General features: G+C 33.8%; 1 long non-coding RNA gene across 1 annotated transcript; it reads right to left on the reverse strand.

Annotated features, from left to right (window-relative positions):
* Positions 1-7,314: 7,314 nt before the first annotated feature.
* Positions 7,315-8,648, reverse strand: LOC138697930 (uncharacterized). Its single transcript, XR_011331630.1, has 2 exons — positions 8,434-8,648; positions 7,315-8,014 (listed from the first exon to the last, which is right to left on the reverse strand). It is a non-coding gene; the product is annotated as an uncharacterized lncRNA (long non-coding RNA).
* Between the last annotated feature and the right edge of the window lie 1,460 nt (positions 8,649-10,108).

The raw sequence follows: 10,108 nt of genomic DNA on the forward strand, positions 1-10,108 counted from the left end.
CTAAAGTTAAACTATCATTGGATACATATTTCCTACGTATTGAGCTTCGTGACTGTATGTACTAGACTGTGCTAATAGTAAGACTGATATTAACCAAGATAGGGTTCACAATAAGCATCAATTAATTCGTGTCGCGATATGACTTTTGTTATAAGTTAAAGCGACAATAAATAAATAAATGAAAAAAATAAGCATAAAAAACTAATGAAAAACCACAGGCTATTATAGAATTTGAGAAGTGGTTAACAGATATATTACTGTATTCTGACATGGATTCCTTTGAGTTATTCTATCAAGAATTAGTTGAGTACTTTGTGGATGCAATATCTTATCTTCCTGGTCCGAAACAACCTACCATCCGATATTATAATGCTAGGAAAAAGACGCAAACGGGGCACACGAGTTCATATATGACTAATAAAAACCCTGAAAGATTATCAAATCGTCAGCGAGAGCATACTAGAAGGAGGTATCAATACAAAGTCTCCCAATATCTTTATTACAACCAGCGCCATATAATGAAAAATCAGAATAACATTCAATGCAAACTCCAGATTTCTTCAGTTTACCATTATTTCTAAAGATTTCGGTCTCTAGTTATCAGTAGGCACTTTCCTATAACTTTATCTACAAGATCGCCAATTATTAACTCATTGGTTGTGGGGCTATCTATGGAAAAAGTGTCCTTGAACAAACCTACGACAGTTGATGAGTTAAAGAACTCCTTCATGCACACTGTGGCAGATATTTCAGAATACGAACTCAGAGCTGCTATATACAGCATTTAAGAGGGATGTTACTTGTTCAAGGACAAAATGGTGAATATATACAGCTCTACGACAAAGTTATGGCGCTGGGTGCTGATGCAAAGATTCCATTTCTTGAATAATATGCCAGTTCAAGAATTTTTTAGATTAGAAGAAAATATGAGGAATTAAATGAGAAAATACGTGGAATTAAAATTATATCTACTGAAAAACCCTGCGTTACACCTCTTTTTATCAACATTACTTTTGTAATTTTTGTTTACACAGTCTCTCCTGGCCTAGTTGCCTTATAAGTGGTACTATGTTGGTATCACTTGTGAGGTTCAAACCTGTCTTCGGACAGTTGACTAAACAAAAAAAAATCGGAAAAAAATTAATTTTACTTTTGTAACCACCACAGTTGTTCAGTGCTAATTCACCGGGCTTATAAGCCAGGAGGTTGTGTTCAAATCCCGGTCGATCCATTCTCAATGTATAACTTGTGCTGAGTAAGCTCGTGGTCCAGGTAATACAGTTTTTCTCCGAGTAGTCTGGTTTCTCTATGACATCCCAACAATTCTCCATTAGCACCATTTATTACAAGTATAATGTAGACCCCGTGGTGCACTCTGGATTGTCTCTGTTGAAATAAGTGATTATGATTTTTGGCACTAGCGATATCTATGAGTCACGCTCATAGATTCGGGGTAAATAATGGCAAGTTAAGAGCTCTGGAGTTGCACAAAAATACTTTTGTATCCAGTAATTAACAATTTATTCCACTAAAAAATTTTTATGACAAGCAGATAATGATTAAAATAGCTTTTAGCTTAGCCTATAGGCTATATTGATAACAATGATTTTTCAAGTGCTTTATTTAAGATAATTTGAGTGGTAATTACTATTATTTTAAAAGTGAATTATTTTAATTATAACATACAAATATCTCCGGAATAAATCTCAGATTTATTTTTATAGTGTATATTCAACTTACCATATACAAATAAATCTTAAACATAATTTTACTTGTATATACTTGCAATTAGTTATAATTAATACAATTACTACATATTATAGCATTTATCATAGTTAATGTTTATTAAGTTTATATACAGCATGATCAGCTGTTATAAATCAGGTACATATATGCATTTTTAAGTAAAATAAAGTATTGTCCTAATTGAAAATGTTTTTTGCATATGGACTTTCATGACGTAGGAAGTAGAAATTAATTAGCAAGCTTACTGTGTTTCTAATATTTACTCCTATTTTAGTACCATACAATATTTAAAATACTTACACATAATGAGAAATGTTTCTATGATAATACTAATCATGTTACGTTAGTGAAATTTTCAGTCAAATTAATTAAGACTAAACTTGTTCTTCTTGTTGAAGTAACAGATGTATAGAAGTCTTCAATACTCTATTTAGTTTCATAAAGAACCTATTAAACTATCATTAATAAACAGTACATACAATTAACAGTATGAACTAACATTTGATGTGCTTATCGAACATAAAATGTTAACCTATATTCTTATAGTTGCTCCTTTCTTAGTCTCTATAGCCTTTGGTTGAACCATTTTGATATTAAAATTTTATTAGTGTAAGTTATAATTTGACTAAGTGTAAGTAAACCAATTTTTTTAGATAGATGGTAATTTTAAATAATTATAATTTGTACTATTAATTATAGATTTGCATTGGTGGGATAAGCCGTTTATTCTGGATATTTAAGAAGCTTAACGCTGTTGAAATTTAAACTAGCAAATTTTAATTTCGAAAGCGAATATGAGAATTAGGTAATTTAAAAGGAAGTTCAATATACCTGCCAACTCTCCCAAATTAATCGGGAGATTCCCGATTTTTGACTCGTATCCCGATTTTCTGAAATCGTATGTCATTCTTCCTAATTTTATCCATGTTCGCTTTTTGTGTGGCGAAATCCATGCCATTGGCTGCAGACCGTGGCTGGAAGTTTGATCGCTTGTTCTGGTAAAATAGTTGCACACGACCTCGAAATGAGCATCCCAATCGACAACGTGGAACTTGGAAGCATCACTACGGTTACATTGCAGCAAGGGAATAAGTTTTCTAGTTTGTGTAATTGCGATGTAGAAGACAGGATGAACACGATGTCATTGAAAAAACCCAAAACAAGTAAATTGTATGAACAGTGTTGTAAAGAAGCGTATGTCGTGGAATTTTAATGTATAGCCAAATCAAAGAAAAGTGCCACTTTTGCTTTTTGTACTCTCTGCCGGTGTGATTTAAATGTGTCTCATGGTGGTAAAGGCGATATTATTACGCATTTAAAAACTCTAAAACATAAAGACAATGTTCACTGTGAAGAACGGAATCGTAAAAATCGACAAAAGTTTCTTCTTAAACGAAAATAATAGTGCCATTAGTGTCATATGTGCAGAGTGCTTGTTCACTTCATTCATAGTGGAATACAATCTGTCAATTGCCTGTGCAGATCATGCTGGCCCATTATTTAGGAAAATATTTCCGAAATCCGATATAGCAAATCAATATGGATGTGCCAGGACAAAGACAACTGCCATCATTTTAGTTGAGCTTGCATTAAAGCAAGAAAACTCGATCATTACTTCTTTACTACAGCAACCATTCAGCATAGCAACAGATGGCAGTAATGACAGTGACAGTAAATTATATCCTATGGTCGTTACTGTGTTTAATAATGAAATACATCAAACTGAAAGCTGTCTTCTTGGCTTGTCAGCAGTAGAAGGAAAATGAACCGGAGGCAGACTTAGTAAGTTTGTTGTTGACTGCCTCAAATCTCATGAGATACCACTCTCAAATTGTTTGGCCTGGGATGCAGATAACGCACCTGTTATGATTGGATCGAAAAATGGCGTATCTGCAGTTTTAAAGGAAGAACAAGAAAATCTAGTTGTCATGGGGTGCCCTTAGCAACTTGCTAATTTAGCAGCCGAGAAGACAGTTGCTTATTTACCAATTAAAGTTGATGAAATCATTATAGACATTTTTATATTTAGAGAAAACCTCGAAAGGAAAAGACAAGTTGAAGGAATTACAACTGCATGACACTGATGTCAGAAAAATCCTGAAACATGTAGGCCTATCTACTCGTTGGTTATCCTTAAGCAAATGTTTGCAACGAATGGTGGAACAGTGGCAGCCCCTAGTCACCTTCTTCCATGAAGAAATAAAGAATAAAAAAGTACATCTAGTTTGGACACTTACAAAATCCCCAAGAATAAGCCTACACCATTTGCAGGGGCTCATGCAGTAACATCACAAGGCCTCAGACCTGACTCAGCAGTAAATTCACAGAATGACAGTCCTGTATCTTCAGCAAAAACACAGGTTGACAGGCCTGCCAGCACTGATACAAACATGGTTAGGTCCACTTCTTTGTCTACTATTATAGGCCTAGTCTCAAAGAAAAGGAAAAATATGGTTTTGTAGGAAAAAGAAAACCTGAATCTAGCATTACATCACATGGACAGTCGAAAAAAAAGTGTTTTTCAAATAAAGAACAAAATTGCATTGTTTCGTGTGAAGAAAGGTTGTTTCTTTTCCTAACAAGTAGTATAAATAAAGCCTTCTGTCTGTTTTTCTTGAACACATTACCTTCTTTTTAGGAAACAAATATTATTTTACAATCTCAAGTGCCTCATATCCCTGTGTTACGGTTACTGCTCTGTGATATGTTTTAAAAGTGTTTTGTCAAGATTTGTAAAACATATACGAGTAGTTGTGAAAGACAGCACTTCCATTTTTTTTTTAATTTACTATCACTATAGAACAAATCAGAGAGATGATATGGACCTGGTGATAGGAAGTGCAGCTTTCAAGGTAGTAAAACATCTGGAAACAGAAGACAAACTGAAGTTATTTTCCATAGTCAGAAACTACTACAGTGCTGCATGTGACTGACTACATGATCCACAAGTTTCCCTTCAAAAGTGATGCTCAAGTTGCTACATATCCAATTTCATTCATTGTTCATTTACATGTGTAAACTTTTTTGTTGATATGTTCGCATTAATTTTGCCTGTACATAGCAATGAAGATAGAGAAATAAGTGAAGATGATTTACAGTCACAATTCTGTGATCTGCAGTTGGATGATTTGCCCAACAGTATTATACTCCAGGAGAGAATAGATACACAGTAGTCTCTAGTGGGTGAAATGAAAATGCAGATGGATGTTTAAAGTACGACAAATTAAGTAAAGTCATGCTTGATATCTTAAACATAACGCATAGTAATGTAGAATGTGAAAAAAAATAATTTCGTTCGGGTGAAGAAGACAAGAACTCAATTTCGAGCATCAATGTCCAACAATAACCTGGAAAAACTTTAATTATGAAGTTTCGACAGCACGGTCAGTGCTTTGCACAAACTTTTGATGATCATTTTTAAGAAATACAAAATCTGCTACCACAACATCGTTGAAGACAACAAGCAACGAGGCGCAATAAGACAGGTAGGCATATGTATTTTTGAGTTTTATTCTTGAAATCAAAATCACCATATTTTCCATTTATATAGGTTGGCAGTTATGAGTCATGTATATTTTTTTAATTTGTAAAGAAATCATTTGGCAATGTTCCTTCTCTGTGCACAGAGAAGGTGCCCGAATGTTAGCACTGCAGCCTCCAATGTGCTTATTGTACCTTACCACTCCTTTACTTTAGGATTGTTTGTTAAAGGGACCTTTCTTTGTAGATATTATGATCAGATTTGTGGTGCCATCTGTCGAGTAAGTCATGTAGGCTTAGGGTTCTGGTGAAGTCCCTCCCGAAAGCGTACTATGCTTCCTCAGACTGATGACATCTAGGCCAACAAGCCAGCCACAATACTACATCACTCCAACACCGTTTTGGTTGTTATCACATTGATGGAAATGAGCCTAATAACTAACGAGTATTGAAATGAAGAGTACGGTATAAGGAAAAGGAAGAACCCCGAGAAATACTCTCAGGAACCTTGGGTTTGTCCATCGCCGGGATGAGAACCCAAGTCTGCCAATGCTCTGCAAACTGGGGTACTATGGCGGCATTGTCAATGCTTGCTAATAAGTACCTTCGACTATGACATAGATGATGTTACTCTTTTCATAAGGATTTCAAATTGTCTCTCGTCTCCATATTTGTCATAAATAACTGCTTGGATGTCCATGTAACGTTTATTAATTACCGTACTTAGTGAATGTGACTTTTGTTTCTCTACAACATGAAATGACCTATAGTTTAATGTAGTCCTCTGAGGTACTGGCTGATATGTACGTACCTCTATTATCAAGCAGTACATCTCACTTAACGATATGTGTCAGAGGAAGAACAATGAAGAGGGAAAGGAACTGGCCACTCTACCCCATTATCTCCTGGCTGATTGCCTCATGAGTGGTCCTTCTTGGTATCACTTGTAAGATTCAGATCTGTCTTCGGACAGTAGACCAAACAACAACAACAGTTTAAAGCTATTAGGTTATAGTATCACAGTACTGATTTGTATCAAATGTTCGGAAAACGAAATATACTACTAACATTCAAAGTACATTAATAACTTAAGTAAATGATATATCTGTAAAAGGAGTGGAACAATTTTGACACAAACTTGTTTGTTAGAAACTATTGCACACATTAGGTAAACAAAACTTACATAAAAATATTAATGTACTGTATCATTAATATTGCCTTCTTCTGTCTCATATTACAAACATCCAATGGAGGATGCAAAGTAATACAGTTAGATACAGCAGTTCAGTGATAAATATTGTATATTAAACAAATGAACATAGGCCTACATATCTTAGTCTAAACCTAAGGAATATCCATTAGTCTTAAATTGTTTATCTTAATTTAATGCTAAATCTCAAACTCTCTTTTTCGGACGCAAACATTTTCCTCGTCTCTAAAGATCAGCAGAACGGACAAAGAGTTTACGTACACTACCAGTCAAAAGTTTTCGATCACCTATCACATTTGTGGTTAAAACAAGGATTTCATTTTGAATATTCTATCATATCATAATGCTAGAGAGAGAAAATATTTGTTTTTTTTTGGTTTATTAGTTTTTCCGATGTGTTTGTACATTGAAATAAAGTATATAGTTGTTTTCATAGCTGGTCGAAAACTTTTGACCGATCGTGTAGATACGATGATAGATCCATTGTTTGCTGTAGTAGGGAAAACTACATCTGCCCATCAATGCAACTAGCTGATGGCGCTCTTTGTCATTTTCCAACTTCCAAAACATATTTAAAATTACTTTGTTTCTTAATATTTAACTTGTTCAGTTATTCTATAAGTAATTGATGAATTAAAAGAAGTCGGTCCTAATTCATTATCTATTTCGTGCAACGAACTATATACAGCAATCTAAGTTCTCAATTATCTTGGTTGCGCCTGCTACCAAGTACTCTTCTAATCCAAACTATATCTTCACATTTCTCTCAAATAACTTAGCGACAGTTACTTATGAGTAACTTTGGCGAAAGAATGTGTTAAATTATCGCAATTCTTTAATGGGTGTGCAAAGAATTACTGACTGAATGTGAAATGCAATTTACATTTTCATACTTTATTTTTGCTTACGCCGAAATTTACATGTGCCCTTAACCGTAATATGAGTGCTGACTAAAATCTATAGAAACTTGTATAACAATTTTGATTTTCCGATGTAGAAGTGTGACAACCATTAGTATGCTTCAAAAATATTTGAGACAAACATTTATCGGAAAATTTAATTTTACACCTTTAATAGAAGTTGTGTGTTTATTGAAATGAAATTTGGAATTGGAACAATGAGAGAATTTTTGAAACATACTATTGGTGTGTATAAAATTATAGGTTTTATTGCTTTTGTTGATTGCAATGGAAGGCTAACTGTTGCAAGCGAATGTTCTTTGTTCTTTTGTCCATTTACTAGGTGCTATGGGAATCAAGTTAGTTACTTATTCATCCTCTATTTCATTCCTTTACCAATACAAATGTTAAATGTTAAAGTGAAAATATTTACTTGTAATCTCGGAATCCTTATTACCAATTAAAGACTAGAAGAAAAAATGTGTCGTAAATTAGATAAAAATGAGAATATATCCAACATTTTTCCATTGAATGAAGTTAACAGGTATGCATGTCCACAAAATTTTGTTTGTTCTTATACAAAGGACCCCAAGCACCATATTGTCCATTCTTCTTATTTGTAGCTTCTGACACTTTCTTTTCCTGATCTTTCTTCTGAATAGCTTCGAACCCAGCTTTCCTAAAATAAGTAAACAAAGGACAATCAGTATTATTGTTTGCAGCGTAAATATCACTGAATACCTTTGGCCTGCTTATTCAAGTTGATACTGTTAACACAAAAACGTTTATTTTAATTTAAATTCTTCAAGAAAATAGTTCTTATAGGAAACTACTGCCATATTTTTATTTATACATAGTCCAATAATTCCTTTGTGTTACATAACATATATTTAAATTAAGTTCATGCGATTAACATAAGAACAAATAAAATTAAGAGAAACAAAGAAACTTCATGTCTTTCAATCATTTTCTTCAAAGAAGTTAATAGCCTGTTTCAGAAAAGCGTCTTGAACCGTTCAATAAACTTCTTTGTGTTTGACATGAATTTTTTCCTCTGAAAAGTCTACAGTTAAAAGGCTTGCACTGTTCGGAACTCACCTGGAACTGGTATCCCTGGAACCTCGCTCCAATGCAGAGGTGGATCCACAACGCTCGCCACCTTGAACCATCCTGCTGCTCTTGTCGGACGGGTGGAACAAAATAAGCTTTCAAACTCTTTGTTAGCCTGCTGGTGGCGAATTTAGGTCTAAACCAGCGTACGATTATGAGGGCGATTGACGTTTCCTTGAAGATCAGCCGGTTACTGGAAACAGCTGTTGCAAAAATTTTCGTAACTACATTGTAAAGCCTTTTACACAATTACAAAAATTTTAGCGGGCATTTTTTACTGAATACGAGATAATTTTTTATTAATATAATTTTTCCCTTAGACTCAAAACTATATAAGTGATATTAAAAACTGCCATTATTAAAAAATAAGTATTTCTGTTAGAAGAACACATCACGTGTGATCTCTACTCATAGTAGATAAAAGTAATATATTTCCTATAGTTCTATTATGCCATGAAGGCGCTTGGAGAGCTTGGGGTAGAGTTCCAAAATTTTTTGACCTCGGCACTAGAATGAGATGGTGTCGTTGGCACCACACTCTAACTGTCTTTTACTCTAAGGAAAGACCCGGTATCTAATTTGACAGATGGCTGAGTGAACTTTGAGGCCTTCTGGAAGTTTTGGCATCACAAAAAGTTCACTCCAGGTTAAATCCAGGACGTTCCAGTTCGTAGCCAGTTGCTCTACGAACTCAGCAAATCGAACGCTATGTATTAATAATTGTAATAGTGTACGGTAATTGAAGACTTCCCTCGAAAAAGGGTGTAACATCAAATTAATGAAATATGTGACTTCGGTGGAAAAGTAATTTTGAAGCATTCATTTATAACAATAAAAGAATGCATCCAATAGCTGAATAAACTTGTATCCTTGATTAGTCAAGTAGTTCTACTAGTAAAAATAGGCCTAAAGAAATAAGGCCCTAAAATTATTGTCTTTTCTCCTGAAACTTGTATTATGAAGTTGGTTACACCCTTATTCGAGGGAGGTCTTCGATTATTTCTAATTGTTTGATGCTTATTTAATAAGATTGAAATATAAATTTATTGTAATATTTTAAATTAATATACCATTTATTTTTAAACTATGTAGCACAAATTAGGTAAACAATTACGTCATCTTTATAAATTCACATAATTTGTATAATTGATTACTATAACTGTGAAATGTTAACTAGGTACATAGTGTAACCTATACAACTTAGGGACTATGTAGAACTTCATATTTAAATAAGAAAATAATTAAAGAATAGGAGGAACTGAAGGAAAATGATTACAATGTATCGTCAAAATTGTGATGATTGATTTTCTAGTATGTCAATCGAAATATAAAATACCTCCTGTAACTTAAAACTTCAATGTAAGGTTCACGTGTACTTACTCTATGGCACGTGATGTAGTTGAGTGAGAACTTGAAGCTCTAGGCGGTTGCCAGCGTTACCCCTGCGACTGCCTTTTCTGGTATAAAGGTTCTTCGCAAGCCTGTAGACATATTTTTTTTCGTCTATAATAGTTCTATACATTAAATCAACAAGTGACAATTCAACAGTTTTATAATTGGGGAAGTAATTAATTTAAGTAAAAATTAAGAAATTGATATTGAGAAAAGTCATGAGTGGACTAAGTAATGTCATTAATTTCAGGGAGTTATTCTTGAAGTTATT

This window comes from Periplaneta americana, chromosome 4 (genome assembly GCF_040183065.1).
Source record: "Periplaneta americana isolate PAMFEO1 chromosome 4, P.americana_PAMFEO1_priV1, whole genome shotgun sequence".
Taxonomy (NCBI): Eukaryota; Metazoa; Arthropoda; class Insecta; order Blattodea; family Blattidae; genus Periplaneta; species Periplaneta americana.